Here is a 21,941-nt window from a genome sequence, read left to right as displayed (position 1 = left end):
AAGTGAATCAGTTATACATATACATATATCCACTGTTTTATATATTCTTTTCCCATACAGATCATTACAGAGTACTGAGTAGAGTTCCCTGTGCTATACAGTAAGTTCTTATTAGTTATCTATTTTATACATAGTAGTGTGTATAATATCTTTTGATAATGAAGAAAAATAGTAGTAGAATAGTAAATTCTGTAGTAGAATAGTAAATACTAAAGATTTAAAACAAAAAATATATATTGATCTGTGCAATTTACTAAGAACATTCCACACACCTTAGCTCAATGAACCCCTTCTGAAGATGAGAAAATGGGAGCTTAGAGAGGTTAGGAAGCTTCCTCAGTGCTACGCAGATGTTCAGTGCACAAGCTGAAACCCGAATCCAATCTGTTCCACTCCAAAGCCTGTGCCTTTTCTCTCTGACAGCAGACACTTTCCTGTACACCAAGCTGCCTCCAAGCTCTTAAGTCACCTCTTGCCACTTTCTTCCCTATTACTTGATAAAAGCAATGTCCACGTCTTGAGGTTTGGAGAAGTTGTTCTGGCTTATACACGAGTTAACTTGAATTTTATGCTAACTAAAGCAGTCTATCAAATGTACATTGTACATCTGCTCTAATCATTAAAGAAAAGGATGCATTGATCAGAAGTAAAGAATGTCCGTGTTAAAAATAAAGATTAAATGCCTCCCTTCCTGGGACGCCAATGCTGGTCCTCCTTCGATGACAAGACTCCCTTCCCAGGGCCAAGGCTATGCTGACTCTCTGTGTACATGCTGGTCTGTTTTCTTGAAACCTTGAAGAAATGTATCCCTGACATTGTTTTTTTCTTTCTTTTTTTTCATATTCTTTTCCATTATGATTTATCACAGGATACTGGCTATAGTTCCCTGTGCTCTACAGTAGGACCTTGTTGTTTATTCATTCTCTATGTAATAGTTTGCATCTGTTCATCCCAAATTCCCAGTCCATCCCTCCCCCGTCCCCCTCCCCCTTGGCAACCACAAGCCTGTTCTCTAGGTCTGTGAGTCTGTGTCATAGATAAGTTGATTTGTGTCATATTTTAGATTCCACTTACAAGTGATATCATATGGTATTTGTTTTTCTCTTTCTGACTTAGTATGATAATCTCTAGGTCCATCCAGGTAGCTGCAAATGACATTATTTCTTTCTTTTTTAATGGCTGAGTAGTATTCCATTGTATGTATATGTATATGTGTGTGTGTGTGTGCCACGTCTTCTTTATCCATTCATCTGTCAGTGGACATTTAAGAGGTTCCCTGACTTGTTTGATGTTCTCTTTTCTGACAAGGTGTGCAACTGTGCTGGAAACCATGCTCCTCCAGAGCAGTTCCTCAGAGTTATCTGGGAGGCTGGCTTCCGGGCTGTAGTCCTCAGCTTGGCTCAGATAAAAAACACTGCCCTACTTTTATTATAGACAGCTTCCAATAATTTTCATCGACTTTTACTGAAAATGCCTCCCTGAGCTCTCTCCACTGATGTTTCCCTGTCTGGTTACGATCAAGAATACTCGGACACGAGGGATGAGGATACGGGTCACACAGGCTGTGGAGTTAGGGGGGGAATAGGACATGGCTGGGGGAAGCCAGGAAGCCCCATGGCTTGTGTCCAAATGGGGAAAATGCATTCAGAGGTATCCAAATGAGGCAAACGAGGCTACCAAGGCAGAGCCATCAGGTTGCTCCGCATGTGGATCCGCTCGCATCCCGAACAGGAGGATCTCGAGCTCCTTGTGCACTGGGCTCAGGTCATCTGCAGCCAGGGTCTGGAACAGAGGAACCAAGACCCATTTCTCCTGGAGGGAGCAGGGTCAGGCAGGAGTCAAGACGTCAGCCAAGACAGGGGTTGAGGCTGAGCTCCAGACTCGGGGTGAATGGCCACATCAGGCAGGGAAACAGAGCGGGCCTCAGTCCCACCAAGTGCGTCTCACTAGGGGCTGGGGAAGCAGGCATGGCATACCAGGCAGAAGAATAAGTCAGGATCCTGCCAGGTTATGAACCAACGATGCTGACGTAGTCCCTGCCCTGGTCAGAACTGACCCAGGAAGCATGAGAACTGATCCACCCAAGGGAGGAGGTCAAAGTGAACCCAGCTAGGAAAGGTCAAGAAGGAAGGAACTCAGAGCTCATCCAACCTGCATCACCCTCTTCACCTCTGTCTGCCCTGTGACCACTGTGCCTTATTATTATCGCTGTTGTTATATTAATAATATTATCACTATTATTAAAGAATTATATGTCCATTGATCAGTAATGATTCATTGAGTTCCTACAACAAGCTAAGGGTTGTACCAAGTGGTGTTTATACAATGGTAAGGGAAGCAGTCTGGTCTCTGCCACCACAGAAATGTACAGGCCATGAAAGGACATTGGTGACGGGCAGATGAGTCACTCACTTTGGTCGCAAAATTTAAGGGAGCACCAAGAACCTCAGCAATCAAGATAAATAATATTGTAATGAAATACTTTTAAAAACGAAATAAATGCAAGAAAATCCATGATGAACAAGATATGAAAATATCAAATAAAACAGAATCTTCCAAGGGAAACACACAGGGAAGAAACGAAAATCCCCTACTTTCCTGAAACCAGGAACAGTACTGCAGTGAGCCTTTCCTTCCTGCTTTTAAGTATGTTTATTTGCATTTTCAAAGGGAGTGATGGCTCTACCCTTCATTTGATCCTTCAGGCTTGCATTTTAATCAGGATCTATCACTGGAAAGTGTTCTCAGTTTCGTAGTTTACTAGTTGAGCTTAAGTAGCAATTGATGCTTCCAAGCTGCAAATTAACTACAGCCACCATATTTCCTACGCATGCAATGTGTCCACCCAGGGAACTCTCCTAACCCTAGCCCTTGGGATCCAGGCTGATGGAGACCCATGTTGTATTTACTTCCTCAATTGTAGAGGCAGGAAAAAGGAGTCAGGCCATCGTGCCCTCTTCCAACTTCTGCTTCAAAGTGAGCTTGCCGATTCTACCCACCTTATTGTTGGCCAAAGCCAATGACATGGCGACTCCCAGCCTACAAGTGTCAAAGAAGGTCAACTGTACCATGGCTTGTGATGGGCTTTAGTGACATCACAGCCACCCTCTGGCCAACCAGGACAGTGAGAAATTCTTGCCCCTTTTGGCCACCATGGAGGAAGGTGGGCACCAGATTTGTTGTTCCAACAACAAAGAAAGAAATGACTGTCTGGAAGAGTAGAGAATGCTGGGCAGTCAACAAACAACAACCATGCACTGTAGTAAGCTGTTCAGCTACACATTGTCCATGCACCCTCGACAGGGGCCTTCTCCAAAGAGCAACACTCCCAGTTAATGTTTTCCTATTTGGATGTCATTTGGTTTGGGGTTTTGGTTTTTCTATTTGTTTGGTAGTAGACTTCATTTTTTAGAGCAGTTTTAGGTTTATAAAAAAATTGAGCAGAAAATATTGGGGAGAATTCTCTTGTATCCCTTCCCAAAAACACACACACACACACATACACACACACACACTTCCCTTATTATTAACATGTTGCCTTAGTATGGTGCATTTGTTATAATGATGAACTCAGTTGGTTGAGGTTCTTAGCCAGGGAAGAGCCTTAATTCTCTTGGCTGAGGAGTCTGAGCCCTTGGTGGTCCTGCCTCCATGGAAGAGCAATCATTTTCAATGGACCTTAATCACTGTACGTGACGGTTCAATGAGGCACAGCAGAACATCCCACGGGCTGCATCCATACTCCTCTCCACCTAACTTGTAGCAGATAGCTTTTTACCCTTGAGGGTCAGGATCAATCACGTAGGCACTATAACACTTCTTTGCTTTAATCCAGTAGCATGAGGAGTCCTGAATGGCCAAGTAGCAGCACTATTTCCTACTCAGTGGATGTACCATTATTGAAGAATGGTAATCTTACTCAGTCCTTCCTAGGGTACCAAAATCTCTAACCCAGAATATCCCAGAGTCATATAACGAAAAGGAAAAAAATGCAGTCAGGTTATCGGGGACACTTGGAGGAAATCGCACATCCCTTTTCACGTCATTGTTCTTAGATTCATATTTATTAACTGCAGAAGAAACAGCAGCATATATTGGTCTCTGGCTAAGAGAATTTAACACAGGCTGAAGGTCAGCTTTTCAAAATCACAAGCCAGGACAGATCTGATCTTCAGTAAGACATTTCTTTTAATGATTAGGTTGATCGCATATATTCTGGTTCTCCTCTCCTTCCAGAAACCTAGTAGGAAGGTCCTTCCTCACTCCCTGGGAGTCAAGTTTAACCTCGTAACTTGATTTGATCAATGACATATAATGGGAAGAGATAACTCATGCCAGGGTGTGAGTTGCCTTATCTATTTTTTTCCTACCTCGGTAACTGGAGACACATTTGCCAAGATGAAACCTCTGTCAGCCTAAGTGCAGGTTGAGTTGAACCTGAAATGTGAGTGAGAAATAAACCATTGTTGTGTTTGGGCTTGTTGATTATGTCACCATAACCTAACCCATTCTAACTGACTCACCATTTCTTCTCTAAGGGCCAGCTGTTATGGGCCATGGGGTACATGATGAAAGTAGTGAAACTTCATTTGCTGTAAAGAGATTCCCTTAATTGTTTTATTATTATTATCTTTTTCAGAGTGGGGCATGCTGCATGGCTTGTGGGATCTTAGTTCCCTGACTAGGGATTGAACCTGTGCCCCCTGCAGTGGCAGCACGGAGCCCTAACCACTGGACCACCAGGGAATTCCCAAGAGATTCCCTTTAGAAGCAAGCCTGTGTGGCATCCTGTGACAATGAATAAGGCATTTGATAAGCCCATGGAGGGTGGTGCTGGCAGAGCATGATAACCAGGAAAAGCAAACCCAAATTCAGAACAAGTGTTGTTTCTAGTAGGACAAATCACTGCTCCCTTGTGGTGGAGTGAGACCAGTGCTATCAACCCTCCATGGAGTTGTTGGTTGGTCCCTCAAGATGCCACATCAGGAGATCGGGGTCAGCCTTCATTGGCTGGCAAGTAGACCACACAACAGCAGCAATGACCAGACTTGATGAAGTGGAGCCCACACCACGGTTTCCACACGTAGGCTTTATCACAAGCTCCAGGGCCACTTGGTTTGTTCAGCCATTGATAGCTGGAGGAAAGAAGCTAATGAAGACACCCCAGGGTCTTTGGGTGGGCTTTCAGACAGGATGTGAATAGTCTGAGCTTCTGGACTCATCTCAAAAGGTCCAACATTTTTCTCCAGGTGTCGTTGTCTCTAATCCTCCAGGCATGCTCATTTTGAGTCGATGACTCTCACACTATGGTCCATGAATCAGTGTAGAGCCTCATCTTTTGCCATTTCTCCCCTCTGGTTACCATGAAAGAAGTAAATGTGAAGAGGACATGGTACCTAGCACAGGACTGCTGGTTGTTATCTTCCTCCCTGGTAGGGTGACTTCATGCTAAGTGGATAAGGGGATGGTTCAGATTTCTGCCTTTAGGAAGGTTTCCCTTCTCTGCTGAGGACACCCCAAATAAGAGTTTAACACAGCATCCACCCACTGTCACATGGCATTGACACATCTTGCAGAAACATCTATACACCATGTTCTATTTTTCTTCTCCGTGAACTGTTATCGGTGCGGGTTGAAGAGGTGGTGCCATTGTAGCAGAAGTAGGAACGTGAGCTACTTGCTTACGCCAAGGTCCAGTGTCTGCAGACCTGCTTGTGCTGACCCGAATCTTCCACTGAGTGATGGCGTGATGCTGAGCACATCTGACTAGGTGGGTGGCTAGGTAGGCTGGGAAACAGCTGGTTCATGACTGGGGACCTAGGTGGCATTGTCACCTTGCACTTACTACTATGACAGGAGCTGTTTCCAAAGGAGAGTCTTTACACTGTCAAGGGGATGGGGATGGCTCTAATCTCCATGGGACTCTGTGGTGACTCCATCCCCTAGGGGGTTGTCACTGGCTCTTCACAGCTCCCTCACGTCCATGGAGAGTTTGGGGGGGACTGGCTATGTTGGACCAAAGACACACGTAAGGGCCTCACAGCTGGTCCCCATATGCTGGTTCCATGTGTCTGTCTTATGATAAACTCAAAAGCCTTTAAAGAAAATAAGCGAATAGCAGTAAAAATAAATTTAAAAGATCCAAGGCTTGAAGTTTACAAAGTTAATTTTGGAAGACATGGAAAGAGTAAATAAACAACCTAAAAAGTTTTTACATTTGAAAAGGAAAAATGAAGTAGCATAAACTGAGATTATGAACAACTAACATGCTATTAAAAAGGATTAAAAATGACACAAAGTTTTGAAATGATTCAAGAGGAATAAAATAAAAATAATTGGAAGATGGAGGATTAGGGAATAAAGCTGAAAAGGGCAGAAAGACAGTAAAGAAATAAGATGGCAATTCAAACTCGAATGCTTTACTTGACAAAGATGAACCCACTGAAGGACACTTCAAATGGTCTACATGGACCCTCTGACCTCCAGTGTAGAAGGGAGATCAGGCAATGTCCTCAAGTTGGCATCCAATCAAACACTTTGGCTCCCTGCCTTTGAATAAGCAAGGATTTGGAAGCTGGAAGCCTTGGTGGTTGAGGCAGTTTTACCCTCAGTGGGACATTGGCACATAGCCTCATGTGTCCCAAGAGATGTCCTAATAGCCTTCACTGCCAAGCAGCCAGCATGCACACATTCATTCTCCATTCCATGCATACGCATTGAGTAAGAGGTCCTGTGGGTCACGAGGGACACACACATGAACTGATCCAAATCCTCACTCCCAAAGACTCATGGAATAATTAGGAACAAGAGTTATACACAAAAATTACTGGCACCCAAATGTCTGTTTTCTTCACCCCCACTGGCCTCCGGCGTTGATCTTTTCCCATCTGCATGGGAAAAGGGTCTTTGCTTTGGGTCCACACCAACTTTGAACTGATACTCCTATTTTATAGTTTTACTCAAATTTTTTTGGCTCATAAGAGGTAATGCATTACATAGAGAGCATTTCACTGAAAAAGTCAGACACCTACTCACCAGATCTCTTTCCTGGTACCCGACCACTGGGTGCTTCCTGACTGCCACAGGTCAGGGACACCAAACCAGTATCTGAGATGGAGATTTGCCGGCAGAAAGGTTATTTATTGGGACGTGCTTTGAGGATCAACTCTGCCATCTCTGAGAATGGTCACAGTTATTAGGACGGAGGAGACTGCGGTGAAGACAGTGATAAAGAGGTGGGCAGATGACAGCAATCAGATGGAAGGGAGGAGTTCTCGTGAGGTTGGGGGCAGGGCAGTAACTAACAGCCCGGGAGGTGGTGATGGGGAGAAAAGACAGCAAACTCATCCTCCGGCACCGGAAGTGATGGGATTCAAAAAAAAAAAAAAAAAACAAAACCACCCTTGAGGGCTTCCCTGGTGGTGCAGTGGTTGAGAGTCCGCCTGCCGATGCAGGGGACACGGGTTCGTGCCCCGGTCCGGGAGGATCCCACATGCCGCAGAGCGGCTGGGCCTGTGAGCCATGGCTGCTGAGCCCACGCGTCCGGAGCCTGGGCTCCGCAACGGGAGAGGCCACAGCAGTGAGAGGCCCGCGTACCACAAAAAAAAAAAAAAAAAAAAACGCTTGAAAGAATGGAGGCAGAGAGCATTCCCCAGAGCAGAAAATCAGTTTTCAAGTAAGGCAAATAGGAGGGGGAAAAAAATCACTCTGAAACATTTACTGACGATACAAGCGGAGTTTGCTGATGATAGCCGTGATTCAGAAGACACAGGGGAAAGGTTTGGGAAGCAGGGAAGAAGTGGAGGATGAAGAGTCTAATTGGACGATGTAGAGAGCGTGTGGGCGGAGACTGTGCGCAGTGATGAATGAGAAAACCTCTCATGAACAAGCGATAAGATAGCCTCACACTAGCTAGTTGGGAGCTTCTGCAGAAAGGCTTCTGGGCTGCTTGTGAAACTTACAAGCAGCCTAATTCAATGCTCCTCACCCTGCATGTTTCAACCAAATAAGGCACTCTTCCAGACCCTACCCAAAGGAAAAGAAACCAGAACTCTGCGGTGTCAGAGTCAAGAAACAGAAGATGGAAGAGGCACCACTTCTGCCATGCCCTGCATTAAGCAGAGAGGAAGATGTGCTCCTGGTCTGGGCATCCTGCCAGGAGAGGGGTGAGGCTGGGGACAGGTGCCACTTGTTGCCACGTGATGCCATGGTGCTACTGCTGCAGTGTCCCCATTTCCAGAGGACTCTCTTTCTCCACATGCAGGCCACTTAGAGCTGGGGTCAGACACTTGGTTCTTGGGCCCAAGGATGACTGAGATGCTGAGCAACCTAAGGCCTCTGTTCACGACCCCTGGGTCTTCCCTGGCTACAGAACCTTGGCGAGCTGCCTCTCAACTTCAGTTTGTGGTACCCGTGATGTCTGTGCCACGGCATGACATCTCTGAGCCAGCCATTCTTAAGCCCCTGACTGCCTAATGTGACAACCAAAACCACTTTGCTTCTACTGATTAACAGTTGATCTGGGGATTTTGCCCTTTGCTGTGGTTCCTTGAGTGAGATATGGCTTCTGACCCTGGGGCTGGGGGGAATCAGGTCACGGAGCAGTTGTCATAGAAGGGGCCCAGGGCCTGGGCAGATGGCCAAGCAGCATCTAACACACAGTTTTATAACCTTAAATAGAGATTTCATTTATAAGCATGGTAGCAAAGATGAAGTTTATAAGGGAAAATAAAGATAGATATGAGTTCAGAAAAATGTAGAGCCTCATAAATAAAAGGAAAATGGTGAGGACTTTAAAAATTGGCAATATTTGTGAAAGTCGCTTAATAAGTAAAGAAATCTTTCAAAGGACAATAAATAGGCAAAAAGGAAAATAGGCAAAGAGGACAAGAAGTCAAGACAGACTTTCAGACCATGTTGAATTCAAAAGCCAATTTGTCCACTAGCAGCTGTGTGGCTAAGGGTGATCACAAAACCTCTCTGAGCCTCCATTGCCCTGCCTACAAAATGAAGAGCTGTTAATAGGCTCCTTTCCTACCTCCCTGCTCCCCTTGACATAAATCTAACAGTCCTCAACAACAGAAAGTGGGAGGAGATTGTCCAGCTGTGCTGAGATATAATCGTGTCATATCCCCGCCTACATTTCAAGACAGTGTCCTCTGCCTTCAGAGGACACTGAAGGTATTAAACACACACTCTTTTGAGTGACAGCAAGGCCCTTGAAGACTTACCAGCTGGCTTTCAGTACAGCCTCATCTCTACCATCTCAGGAAGGTCCAGCAATAACAAAGGTCACGTCCCCTGAACGCTGACTTCTCTCCAAAGCCATCAAGTGTTTGCGCACGCTCAGGGACACACAGCATTCTTACCTCCATTGGAACAGATATCTTGTATTTTCTCTGTACATTGGCCTCTAAATGCTATTTAAGAGCCAGGGCCAAGGTGTTTCTTTTTCTCGTCCTACCGCCTTTCTCAGGGCCTGATGGCAGCGGTGTGTCCATCGTGTGCATGCCTTTATCAAAGCTCTTGCCCACAGGGAACTCTACTCAGTGCTCTGTGGTGACCTCGATGGGAAGGAAACCCAAAACAGAGGGGATATATGTATACATATAACTGATTCAAAAAAAAAAAAAGCTTTTGCTGTATTGCACTGAGAATATATTTTTTAAAATTTTTATTGGGATATAGTTGATTTATGTTAGTTATGTTTAACAAACTAATGTTATGCTAGTTTCAGGTGTACAGGACAGTGAATCTGTTATACATAAACATATATCCACTCTTTCTTAGATTCTTTTCCCATACAGGTCATTACAGAGTCCCTGTGCTCTACAGTAGGTCCTTATTAGTTACCTATTTTATACATAGTAGTGTGTATGTGTCAATCCCAATCTCCCAGTTTATCCCTCCCCGCCCTTACCCCCCGGTAACCATAAGTTTATTTTCTACATCTGTAACTCTACTTCTGCTTTGTAGGTAAGTTCATTTGCACTGTGATTATTGTGTGCACGTCTGTCTCCCCTACATGACCAGACAGAAGACGACTCCAGCGTTTCCACTGCTGTCAACAGAGTCCAGCTGAGTGATGCACACACAGCCCCAGCCCTGGGGTCTGACACCACGCACCAAAACAGTTGTTAGACTCACACGTACCCCCATGCACGCCAACATGACTGTTCTTAGAGCTGTTTGGATTTTGTAATTACCAGGTATGATGATGACCAGAAGGGGTGAAATCCCCAAGGCTGGAGTGAGATGGAGGGGCAGGTCTGAGCTTCCCTTCCAGAAGCTTCTTCCTCCAGGCACTTCGTTTATGATAACATCTTAAGCATTTGGCTCATGTGACAGGTCGGCCTCCTCTTTCCTCACGACCCTGAATGCCCTCCAGGACACTCCCTGCATTGTATCATGTACTCTGTTTATTCTCTGTGAAAACAGCCTTGCTGAACATAATGAATCTTCAGACAATTCTGGCAACTCTCACAGTCAGGCACGCATTTACCATTAGACCTGCTGACCTTGTCATCTGCTCTGTCCTTCTGTTGGGGTCACATCTAATGATTCTGAGGTCAAGTTGGGGTGTATTTCCAGGCCACAGCTCAATGTTTTGCATAGTCGTATACGGCAGAACAGACACAGCAACAATGAATTTTAACTCAGTGCCTCTAAACAGGAGATTGTAAAGTGGTGGCCCGAGTTGACTTGGTATAGCAGCGTATTAAACCTGTAAACCTGAATGCCCGTAAGATGGACATTCCCCCCTCCATACCCCAAGCCCTAGCAGTCCCTCCCCTGGCCTTGCTCACCTATGAAACCTGCCAGGCCTTGAAGGTATGTGTGTCCACGAGGCCACCCACCCCACATACTGAATGAGCTCCAAACAGATATGGGGGCTGGGACTGAGGGTAGGTCTCTGATGCATCACGGTGGCTGCTTTGGCTGCTTTGAAAGGACACCTTTCCTCCGCACTGTCCCATTCTGTCCATTTTGAAGGGTGGGGACCCCAGGGCCCAGAAGCCTAGGAAGGCGTGAGCCTCACTGTCACGGTGATTACGAGAGGGCATGGCCTGAGAACCCCATGCTGGTGAAGCTCTTCTCTGAAAAGCAAAAATTAATTAGGGGTGGGGTTGGAGTAGCAACTTCTGCCAAACAAGGGAATCACAGAGTCCCAGCGAGACCCAGCAGTGGTTCCTTTATTTTCACAGCAGCTGAGAATGGCTGTCGCAGCGAAGCCTGCTTCACCCCTCCTGCTATTTTTAGCCTCCTCCCTGCCACGCTGGCGAGGCCGTGCTGCCACATGGCAGGGAATGCGATCCATGTGTGCAGACTGGACCACTTCCAGTGGCCGAGTGTTCCCTTAAAAGGCATGAGAATGTCAAATCCGACGGCTCCAGGGACAGGAGCATGGACTCCAAGCGGACGGTGAATTTCCATCTTAGAGAGCTCTTTGGGGACCAGGAAACAAGAGCCTGTGTGTGAGCATCCTTTCAGTGAAAACGGGTTTTCATTTTGAAACTGAAATAAGGATGAGGATTTGAGCTGATATATGTTGCATTCTGGTCGTCCAAGGAAAGACTACCCCTGTGTGATTCATTTGTGGCAGGGACTTGAGAGCTGCTCATATAAATTCCCTTCAGACATTTACTTTACAAATCAAAGCTGTTTGGCCATTGGGTTAGAGTTGGATGCTAAACAGACCCATTCTCAGATCAAGCCTTTCCCAGGGCATTCCCACAGAAGGAAACAGTTTTCTGAATATATTCTAATCTCGAATAAAATGAATAGAATAAAGTAGAAGATAATAGAACAGAATTAGAATATATTCTAATTTAGGACCTTTATTCTGAATAGTATAAAGCGTGCATAAGTTTTTGTTTCTGGAAATGATTAATGCTTATTTTTATTATCCTGAAGTTGTGTCTTATCATGAGTAGCATAAATTCCCTTGATGAGGTGGGAAATCTAACAAACTATTTATTGTATATAAATAAGGGCCAAACCCTCTAACACCGAATCCCTCTTTTGCCCCACTAAAGTAGAGAAAAACAAAGATGGAGAAATGTTTGAAGTCTTTTTTCACCTACTGTTTTCCAAGCATTGCCATGGGTCACAAGCATTAGGTCTGGTGCAGGGATGAGTTAAGGCCACCAGAAAAATTCAGAAGGTGGGGAATTAGGCGTGGGCTGGAGTGTCGGGCACAGACCATTGACATCCATGTTGAGAGATGCAGCGAAGCAGCTGCCTTGCTGATACAGTTAAGTTGACAGTCATGACTTTTCCTGGACCACAGTGAGGGAACCACAATAGACAGGAAATGTCAGTAAGTGCCATTAGTTCAAGTGCTTTCTTTAATGAAAACTATATAGCTTTGTTTCTGCTGTTCTATTTTGCTTTGGAAAATATCAGGAGTTAATTTAGAAGAATAAAGCTTACGGCATTGGGTGAAGTACACACGGTTTGTTAAATGGCACATTGCTATGTTGTGGATGCACACTCACAAACCTATGCATGCACAGCAATGAATACAGTCAGCCCCCATCCCCCTGACCAGAGCCCCACTGACCTTCACGTCCTGGGCCTAAGTGAGGTGGGCTTGTTTGTCTGGGAGTAATGTCAGTCATCTTGCAAATGATTGGCTCAAGGAAGGCCACCTCAGCCAATTCTAAACATTGGAATTCGGGGGGTGGGAGCTGCTGGGAAACACGCTGTCACTCCCGAGAGAGCCACAGAAAGAGATGGTCTTCCTTTTCCATTAAATATTGCCATGTCCAAGTGAGGACCATCTCATTACCAACCTGAGGGTGGAGCCCACGCTGAAAATAGCACAGAGAGATGAAGAGAACCTGGTCTTTGATGACATCATTCAACCACCTAATAGACTGACGCTACAGCCCATGCTCTGCATTTCCTGTGAGGCGAGGATAAAAAATATCTTTATAGGCAAAGCTAATATGATATGGAGATTCTGTTTCTGGCTGCTGAGGCCACCTAATACACATGTCAACATCTGCACGAATCTTCTCAAGATTTCCCCTGCCCTCATTTCAGCAGCACTCAACACAGCTGAACGTGCTTAGTTTCTTGAAATAGTTTCTTTACATACTTTCCAAGATACCATTCTCTCCTGGTTCTCTTTTATTTGCTCCAGATGTTCCTTCTCAGACTCTGCCTGGACCCCTCTCCTCTCACTGTCTAACTGTCAGTGTGCTGAGAGGTCTATTCTAACCTCCTTTCCCTTCTCTATCTACACTCGCAAACTGGGTTATCTCCTTTGGACCCGTGGCTTAGAATATCATATGCTCTCCCAAAGTGCCAGCTCTATACCCTTAGTCCCAGTCATTACCCTGAACTTCAACTGCCTTCTTGACATTTTGACTCAAAAGTTCAACTGGCATCCCAAATTATGATGCATGTAAGGGAATTCTCGATTTTACCACCCATTTCTAAAAAGAAGCAAATGGCACACCAAAAACACCATTTCTCCCTCATTTGCCCTCATCACAGTAAAAGGCATCTCATCAACCATTTAACTCCCTTTCCTTCCCCGTGTGTCTAATTCGGAAGCAAGTCTTATTGACTCTGCTCCCAAAATAAGTCCAAACCCACCCTCTCTCCTCCATGACCTCTGTCTTCTCCAACCAGGGCTGCAATTCCGAACCACCCCTCCCCGGTGTGCTCCAGCCCCACTAGCCATCTTGCTTGTTTTCCAACATGCAAGACTCAATGTGTCAGACTCAGAAGACCCAGCTCTACTGCCAACCCAGAACCCTCCTCCCTCAGGTCTCCCTGTGCCTGGCTCCCTCTTGCCTTTGGGGTTTTAACTTATAAATCAACTCTTCAGGGAGGCGGAGTCAAGAGGGCATACTAGGAGGATGTGGAATTCACATCTCCTCACAACTAAGGCACCTACCAGGCACCAGTGGGGGACTATGGATGCCTAAGGGGACAGGAAGAACCCCCAGCAACCAGCTTGTGAGATCTTGGTTCCCAGGCTGGAGGTCAGGCCCAAGCTCCTGTGGTGGGAAATCTGAGTCTAAACCGCTGGACTAACAGAGAACCTCAGACCCCAGAGAATATCAATCGGATTGAGGCATCCCAGAGGTCCTTATCTCAGCACCAAGACCCAGCTCTATCCAACTGCCTGCGAACTCCAGTGATGGACATCTCAGGCCAAACAACCAGTAAGACAGGAATATAGCATCACTCATCAAAAAAAAAAAAAAAAAAAGAAACAACAAAAAAATATATTAAAGACAAAGGAGCAAGGTAAAAACCTACAAGACTAAATAAATGAAGATGAAATAGGCAAACTGCCTGAAAAACAATTCACAGTAATTATAGTAAAGATGATCCAAAATCTCAGAAACAGAATGGAAAAAATACAAGAAACATTTAACAAGGATCTAGAAGAACTAAGGAGCAAGCAAACAGTGATGAACAACACACTTACTGAAATTAAAAATACTCTAGAAGGAAGTAATAACAGAATAACTGAGGCAGAAGAATGCATAAGAGAGCTGGAAGATAAAATGGTGGATATAACTGCCAGGGAGCAGAATAAAGAAAAAAGAATGAAAAGAATTGAGGACAGTCTCAGAGACCTCTGGGTCAACATTAAATGCACCAGCATTCGAATTATAGGGGTCCCAGAAGAAGAAGAGAAAAAGAAAGGGTCTGAGAAAATATTTGAAGAGATTATAGTCAAAAACCTCCCTAACATGGGAAAGGAAATAGTCAAGTCCAGGAAGCACAGAGAGTACCATACAGGATAAATCCAAAGAGAAACATGCTGAGACATGTATTAATCAAACTATCAAAAATTAAATACAAAGAAAAAAATATTAAAAGCAGCAAGGGAAAAGCAACAAATAACATATAAGGGAATCCCCATAAGGTTAACAGCTGATTTTTCAGTAGAAACTCTGCAAGCTAGAAGGGAGTGGCAGGACATATTTAAAGTGATGCAAGGGAAGAAACTACAACCAAGATTACTCCACCCAGCAAGGAACTCATTCAGATTTGATGGAGATTACAACCATTACAGATAAGCAAAAGTTAAGAGAATTCAGCACCACTAAGCCAGCTTTACAACACATGCTAAAGGAACTTCTCTAGGCAGGAAACACAAGAGAAGGAAAAGACCTACAATAACAAACCCAAACCAATTAAGAAAACGGTAATAGGAAAATACATATTGATAATTACCTTAAATGTAATTGGATTAAATGCTCCAACAAAAAGACATAGACTGGCTGAATGGACACAAAAACAAGACCCGTACATATGCTGTCTACAAGAGACCCACTTCAGAACTAGGGACACATACAGACTGAAAGTGAGGGGATGGAAAAAGATATGCCATGCAAATGGAAATCAAAAGAAAGCTGGAGTAGCAATTCTCATATCAGACAAAATGGACTTTAAAATAAAGACTATTACAAGAGACAAAGAAGGACACTACATAATGATAAAGGGATCGATCCAAGAAGAAGATATAACAATTGTAAATATTTATGCACCCAACATAGGAGCACCTCAACACATAAGGCAAATGCTAACAGCCATAAAATGGGAAATAAAGAGTAACAAAATAATAGTAGGGGACTTTAACACCCCACTTTCACCAATGGACAGATCATCCAAAATGAAAATAAATATGGAAACACAAGCCTTAAATGACACATTAAACAAGATGGACTTATGATATTTATAGGACATTCCATCCAAAAACAACAGAATACACTTTCTTCTCAAGTGCTCATGGAACATTTTCCAGGATAGACCATATCTTGGGTCACAAATCAAACCTTGGTAAATTTAAGACAATTGAAATCATATCAAGTATCTTTTCCAACCACAACGCTATGAGACTAGATATCAATTACAAGAAAAAAACTGTAAAAAATACAAACACATGGAGGCTACACAATACACTACTAAATAACCAAGAGATCACTGAAGAAATCAAAGAGGAAATCAAAAAATACCTAGGAACAAATGACAATGAAATCACGACGACCCAAAACCTATGGGATGCAGCAAAAGCAGTTCTAAGAGAGAAGTTTATAGCAATACAATCCTACCTCAAGAAACAAGAAGCATCTCAAATAAACAACCTAACCTTACACCTAGAGCTATTAGAGAAAGAAGAACAAAAGAACCCGAAAGTCAGCAGAAGGAAAGAAATCGTAAACATCAGAGCAGAAATAAATGAAAAAGAAATGAAGGAAGCAATAACAAACATCAATAAAACTAAAAGCTTGTTCTTTGAGAAGATAAACAAAATTGATAAACCATTAGCCAGACTCATCAAGAAAAAAAACGGAGAAGACTCAAATCAATAGAATTGAAATTCATTTCTAATAGAAATGAGAAAGAGAAGTAACAACTGACACAGCGGAAATACAAAGGATCATGAGAGATTACTACAAGCAACTATATGCCAATAAAATGGACAACCTGGAAGAAATGGACAAATTCTTAGAAAAGCACAACGTTCTGAGACTGAACCAGGAAGAAATAGAAAATATAAACAGACCAGTCACAAGCACTGAAATTGAAACTGTGATTTTAAATCTTCCAACAAACAAAAAACCAGGACCAGATGGCTTCACAGGCAAATTCTATCAAACATTTAGAGAAGAGCTAACACCTATCCTTCTCAAACTCTTCCAAAATATAACAGAGGGAGGAACACACCCAAACTCATTCTACGAGGCCACCATCACCCTGATACCAGACAAAGATGTCTCAAAAAAAGTAAACTACTGACCAATATCACTGATGAACATTGATGAAAAATCCTCAACAAATACTAACAAACAGAATCCAACAGCACATTAAAAGGATCATACACCATGATCAAGTGGGGTTTATCCCAGGAATGCAAGGATTCTTCAATATACGCAAATCAATCAGTGTGATAAACCATATTAACAAACTGAAGGAGCAAAACCATATGATCATCTCAATAGATGCAGAAAAAGCTTTCAACAAAATTCAATGCCCATTTATGACAAAAACCCTCCAGAAAGTAGGCATAGAGGGAACTTACCTCAGCATAATAAAGGCCTAATATGACAAAACCACAGCCAACATTGTTCTCAGTGGTGAAAAACTGAAACCATTTCCTCTAAGATCAGGAACAAGACAAGGTTGTCCACTCTCACCACTGTTATTCAACATAGTTTTGGAAGTTTTAGCCACAGCAATCAGAGAAGAAAAAGAAATAAAAAGAATCCAAATCGGAAAAGAAGAAGTAAAACTGTCACTGTTTGCAGATGATATGATACTATACATAGAGAATCCTAAAGATGCAACCAGAAAACTACTAGAGCTAATCAATGAATTTGGCAAAGTAGCAGGATACAAAATTAATGCACAGAAATCTCCTGTGTTCCTATACACTAATGATGAAAAATATGAAAGGGAAATCAAGGAAACACTCACATTTACCACTGCAACAAAAAGAATAAAATACCTAGGGATAAACCTACCTAAGGAGACAAAAGACCTTTATGCAGAAGACTATAAGACACTCATGAAAGGAATTGAAGATGATACAAACAGATGGAGAGACATACCATGCTCTTGTATTGGAAGAATCAGCATTGTGAAAATGACTGTACTACCCAAAGCAATCTACAGATTCAATGCAATCCCTATCAAACTACCAATGGCATTTTTCACAGAACTAGAACAAAAAATTTCACAATTTGTATGGAAACACAAAAGACCCTGAATAGCCAAAGCAATCTTGAGAAAGAAAAACGGAGCTGGAGGAATCAGGCTCCCTGGCTTCAGACTATACTACAAAGCTACAGTAATCAAGACAGTATGGTATGGTATGGTACTGGCGCAAAAACAGAAATATAGGTCAATGGAACAGGATAGAAAGCCCAGAGATTATCCCACACACATTTGGTCACCTTATCTTTGATAAAAGAGGCAAGAATATACAATACATAAAAGACAGCCTCTTCAATAAGTGGTGCTGGGAAAACTGGACAGCTACATGTAAAAGAATGCACTTAGAACACTCCCTAACACCATACCCAAACATAAACTCAAAATGGATTAAAGACCTAAATGTAAGGCCAGACGCTATAAAACTCTTACAGGAAAACATAGGCAGAACACCCTTTGACATAAATCACAGCAAGATCCTTTTTGACCCACCTCCTAGAGAAATGGAAATAAAAACAAAAATAAACAAATGGTGCCTAATGAAACTTCAAAGCTTTTGCACAGCAAAGGAAACCATAAACAAGACAAAAAGACAACCCTCAGAATGGGAGAAAATATTTGCAGATGAAGTAACTGACAAAGGGTTAATCTCCAAAATTTACAAGCACCTCATGCAGCTCAGTTCAAAAAAAGAAACAAGCAAATCCAAAAATGGGCAGAAGACCTAAATAGACATTTCTCCAGAGAAGATATGCAGATTGCCGACAAACACATGAAAGGATGCTCTACATCACTAATCATTAGAGAAATGCAAATCAAAACTACAATGAGGTAACACCTCACACTGGTCAAAATGGCCATCATCAGAAAATCTACAAACAATAAATGCTGGAGAGGGTGTGGAGAAAAGGGAACCCTCTTGCATTGTTGGTGGGAATGTAAATTGATACAGCCACTATGGAGAACAGTATGGAGGTTCCTTCAAAAGCTAAAAATAGAACTACAATACTACCCAGCAATCCCACTACTAGGCATATACCCTGAGAAAACCTTAATTCAAAAAGAGTCATGTACCACAGTGTTCATTGAAGTACTATTTACAATAGCCAGGACATGGAAGCAACCTAGGTGTCCATCAACAGATGAATGGATAAAGAAGATGTGGCACATATATACAATGGAATATTACTCAGCCATTAAAAGAAACGAAACTGAGTTATTTGTAGTGAGGTGGATGGACCTAGAGACTGTCATACAGAGTGAAGTAAGTCAGAAAGAGAAAAATAAATACCGTATGCTAACACATATATATGGAATCTAAAAACAAACAACAAAAAAAGTGGTTCTGAAGAACCTAGGGGCAGGACAGGAATAAAGACACAGACATAGAGAATGGGCTTGAGGACACGGGGAGGAGGTAGGGTAAGCTGGGACGAAGTGAGAGAGTGGCATGGACTTATATATACTACCAAAAGTAACATAGATAGCTAGTAGGAACCAGCCACAAAGCACAGGGAGATCAGCTGGGTGCTCTGTGACCACCTAGAGGGGTGGGATAGGGAGGGTGGGAAGGAGATGCAAGAGGGAGGAGATATGGGGATTGTATATGTACAGCTGATTCACTTTGTTATAAAGCAGACACTAGCACACCATTGTAAAGCAATTATACTCCAATAAAGATGTTTAAAAAAAAACTTGTTTGAACTAATAAATAAATAAATAAATAGACTTTTTTTTCCCTCGAATATATAGGGGCTCCACCAGTTTTTTCGTATTGTCTCACTATTTCTTTGTCTAACCTCTCCTGGAAAATTTGTGCGGATACTGGAACTTCGGCATTCCTCTTGAATTCAAACATGCTTGGCTGGTTTTCTCTGCAGCTCCCCGAGTCCCTTCCACTAGATGACTTTTTGTACCAGCAGTCTGAAGGTTTTCATAGACACCTCTGATTTAAGGCAAGAAAATCCTATGTACTTTCCAGGTTGAGTCTTACTTGGAAAGTGTCACCCTTATGCAAAGAGGCCCTTTCTTCTTTGCTTCCCATTACCCTCTACCAGGTATCTTTGGGCTGGAACGACTGGATTTTTAAACCCTCCTTCTTCAGTGTTTCACTGTTGGGCAATTTTATGCCCGCCACGTGAGTCGCAGAATCAGGAATAGTGTGGAAAGGGATCTCTGAACTGGTTCATGCTGGGCCTCAGACCTCTGAAGGACTGTCCAATTCTGAAGTCCTGACTCCAAACAAACAGGAAGACCCGCTGGGAATCCGATGGCACTAAGAATAGCACTTCAGCTCCAGGGAGAGACAGGAGGCACACGCAGCATCAAAGGTCAGAACCCTGAACTAAAATCGGAGAAGGAGCAGACCCCTGGGCAGCCCCTGGACCAGGGCCTAGCAGCTCAGCACCACCAGCAGACCCCAATTTCTCCGGAAGCCACACCCAGAAGGCTGGACTCCAAGAACCTGACCAACAGCCAGGTCCAGCTGGAAATCTGACAACGAGGGAAATTTGGCAGTGAAATCTGAACCATTCCCTACATATGAATCACCGTGGGGGAGAAATCTCAAACTGATCTTGAGGGTTCAGGATATTGGCTTCCTACAAAAAGACTGGTGCCCATTCACACTCCTTGTGATTTTTTAAAAATTATGTAGAAAGTTGTAAAGGGGGTGAGGGAGGGGGGGAGGAGTAGAAGGCACTTATATTCACAAATCCAGCAAAGCTGGTGAAAGGATCGAAATGTGCTAATGGTACAGTCCAAACAGATGTCTCAATGACCTGGCCTCGGAGAACCAGGCACAAGCCCAGAATGGCTAGCTTTTCTAAGTCTTCCCCTGAGCAGCTCCAGATAATGAAAAAGAGATGGGAAAACTGTCGTTAAAGGAAAAGGAAAGGAGAGAGGGACTTTCTGCCCGCTGAGAGTTTCAGAAGGTCTTAGAAGGGGACTGGGTAGGGCGTGCATTGTGCTGGAAGAAGATACGGAGCTTGAGATTAGATCCAACTTCCAGGGAAACAGTCCCTGGGGAATGACAGTGAGGGTCCCGCAGGAACCAGTACACCTTTGGGAGCTCAGGGAGAGCTTCTGGGTCATGGTGACTTTCTCAGATACAGCCTCCATTAGGTCGTAACTGGGTGAACTGGACCACTCTGACCCTCTGTTTCATCATCTAAAGAACTAGTATAGTGACCGCTACCAGACAGCACTGCCTGAGACAATGTGGGTGAAGCAGTTAGTACAGTGCATGACACACAACTGCTACTAGGTAGAGGTGAATTGTGTTAAGATTACACCATCTTCTAGAATAGGCCCCAAACTCAGTGCATTACCCCAGTGGAAGTTTAGTTCTTGCTCACAAAATTCAAAACAGGTGTTCTTTTCTGGCAAGCCACCTCCATGCACACAGCCAGGCTGGAAGCTGTCCAAGGTTGCCTCATAAGGCACTGGGTGGACCCTCGGGTCAGGGGCATGCCACAGCGCAGGCAAGGATGTGGAGACCGTGGCACCGTCTGACAAAGAACAGGTCTCAGAAAGAGGTCCACAGCTGTCTCAGGTCAGGAGTGCAGCTCAGACCACGCTTTGCTGAACACAAAGTCAGGACAGATGATCTAACAACTGTTTGGTTCCAGTTCCTTTGTGGAAATAATGTGTAAAAAACTGTACACAGACGTTACCTCAATTCTTGCACATTTTAGACCAAAATGTACCCAGAGTTCACACTTCATTTCCTCTGCTGTTGCTCTGGTCTTGGTCATCATCGCGTCTCACCTGAATTTCTTCCATGGCCTCACCACCGATGTCACCACCCCATCACTGGTGTCGCCACCTCATTGCTCTGAGGTCTTGTCCACACAGAGAAGCTAGTGGATCCTGTAGAGTTCAAGGACGTTCCTGTCGGTCCCTTCATGGAGCTGCTGAATGATGGCTCCACGTCACTGAGTAAAAGCCGGTAGACCAACCCGGGCCACCAGTGGCCCCTGGGCCCCTGCCCTCACTTGACAGAACCCAGCCCAGGGCCTTCTCCTCCATCTGAGGACCACGCTGCTGTAGGGATCCCATCTGCCCCGAGCTCTCTCCTCAGTTACCCCCTTGGCTCACCATCTATCTTCAGGTGTTTTTCAAAGTCTCCTTCTCAGCGAGGCCCACGGTGATCACGCTACTGAAACATGGTGGCTGCCCCAGCACAGCACTGCCTGCCCCCTACCCTACCGTCCCTGCCCCAGAGCCTCATCACCTCCTGCAAAAGCACGTCTACC

This window comes from Hyperoodon ampullatus (genome assembly GCF_949752795.1).
Source record: "Hyperoodon ampullatus genome assembly, chromosome: 8".
Taxonomy (NCBI): Eukaryota; Metazoa; Chordata; class Mammalia; order Artiodactyla; family Ziphiidae; genus Hyperoodon; species Hyperoodon ampullatus.
Note: the sequence above shows the minus strand (reverse complement) of the source record.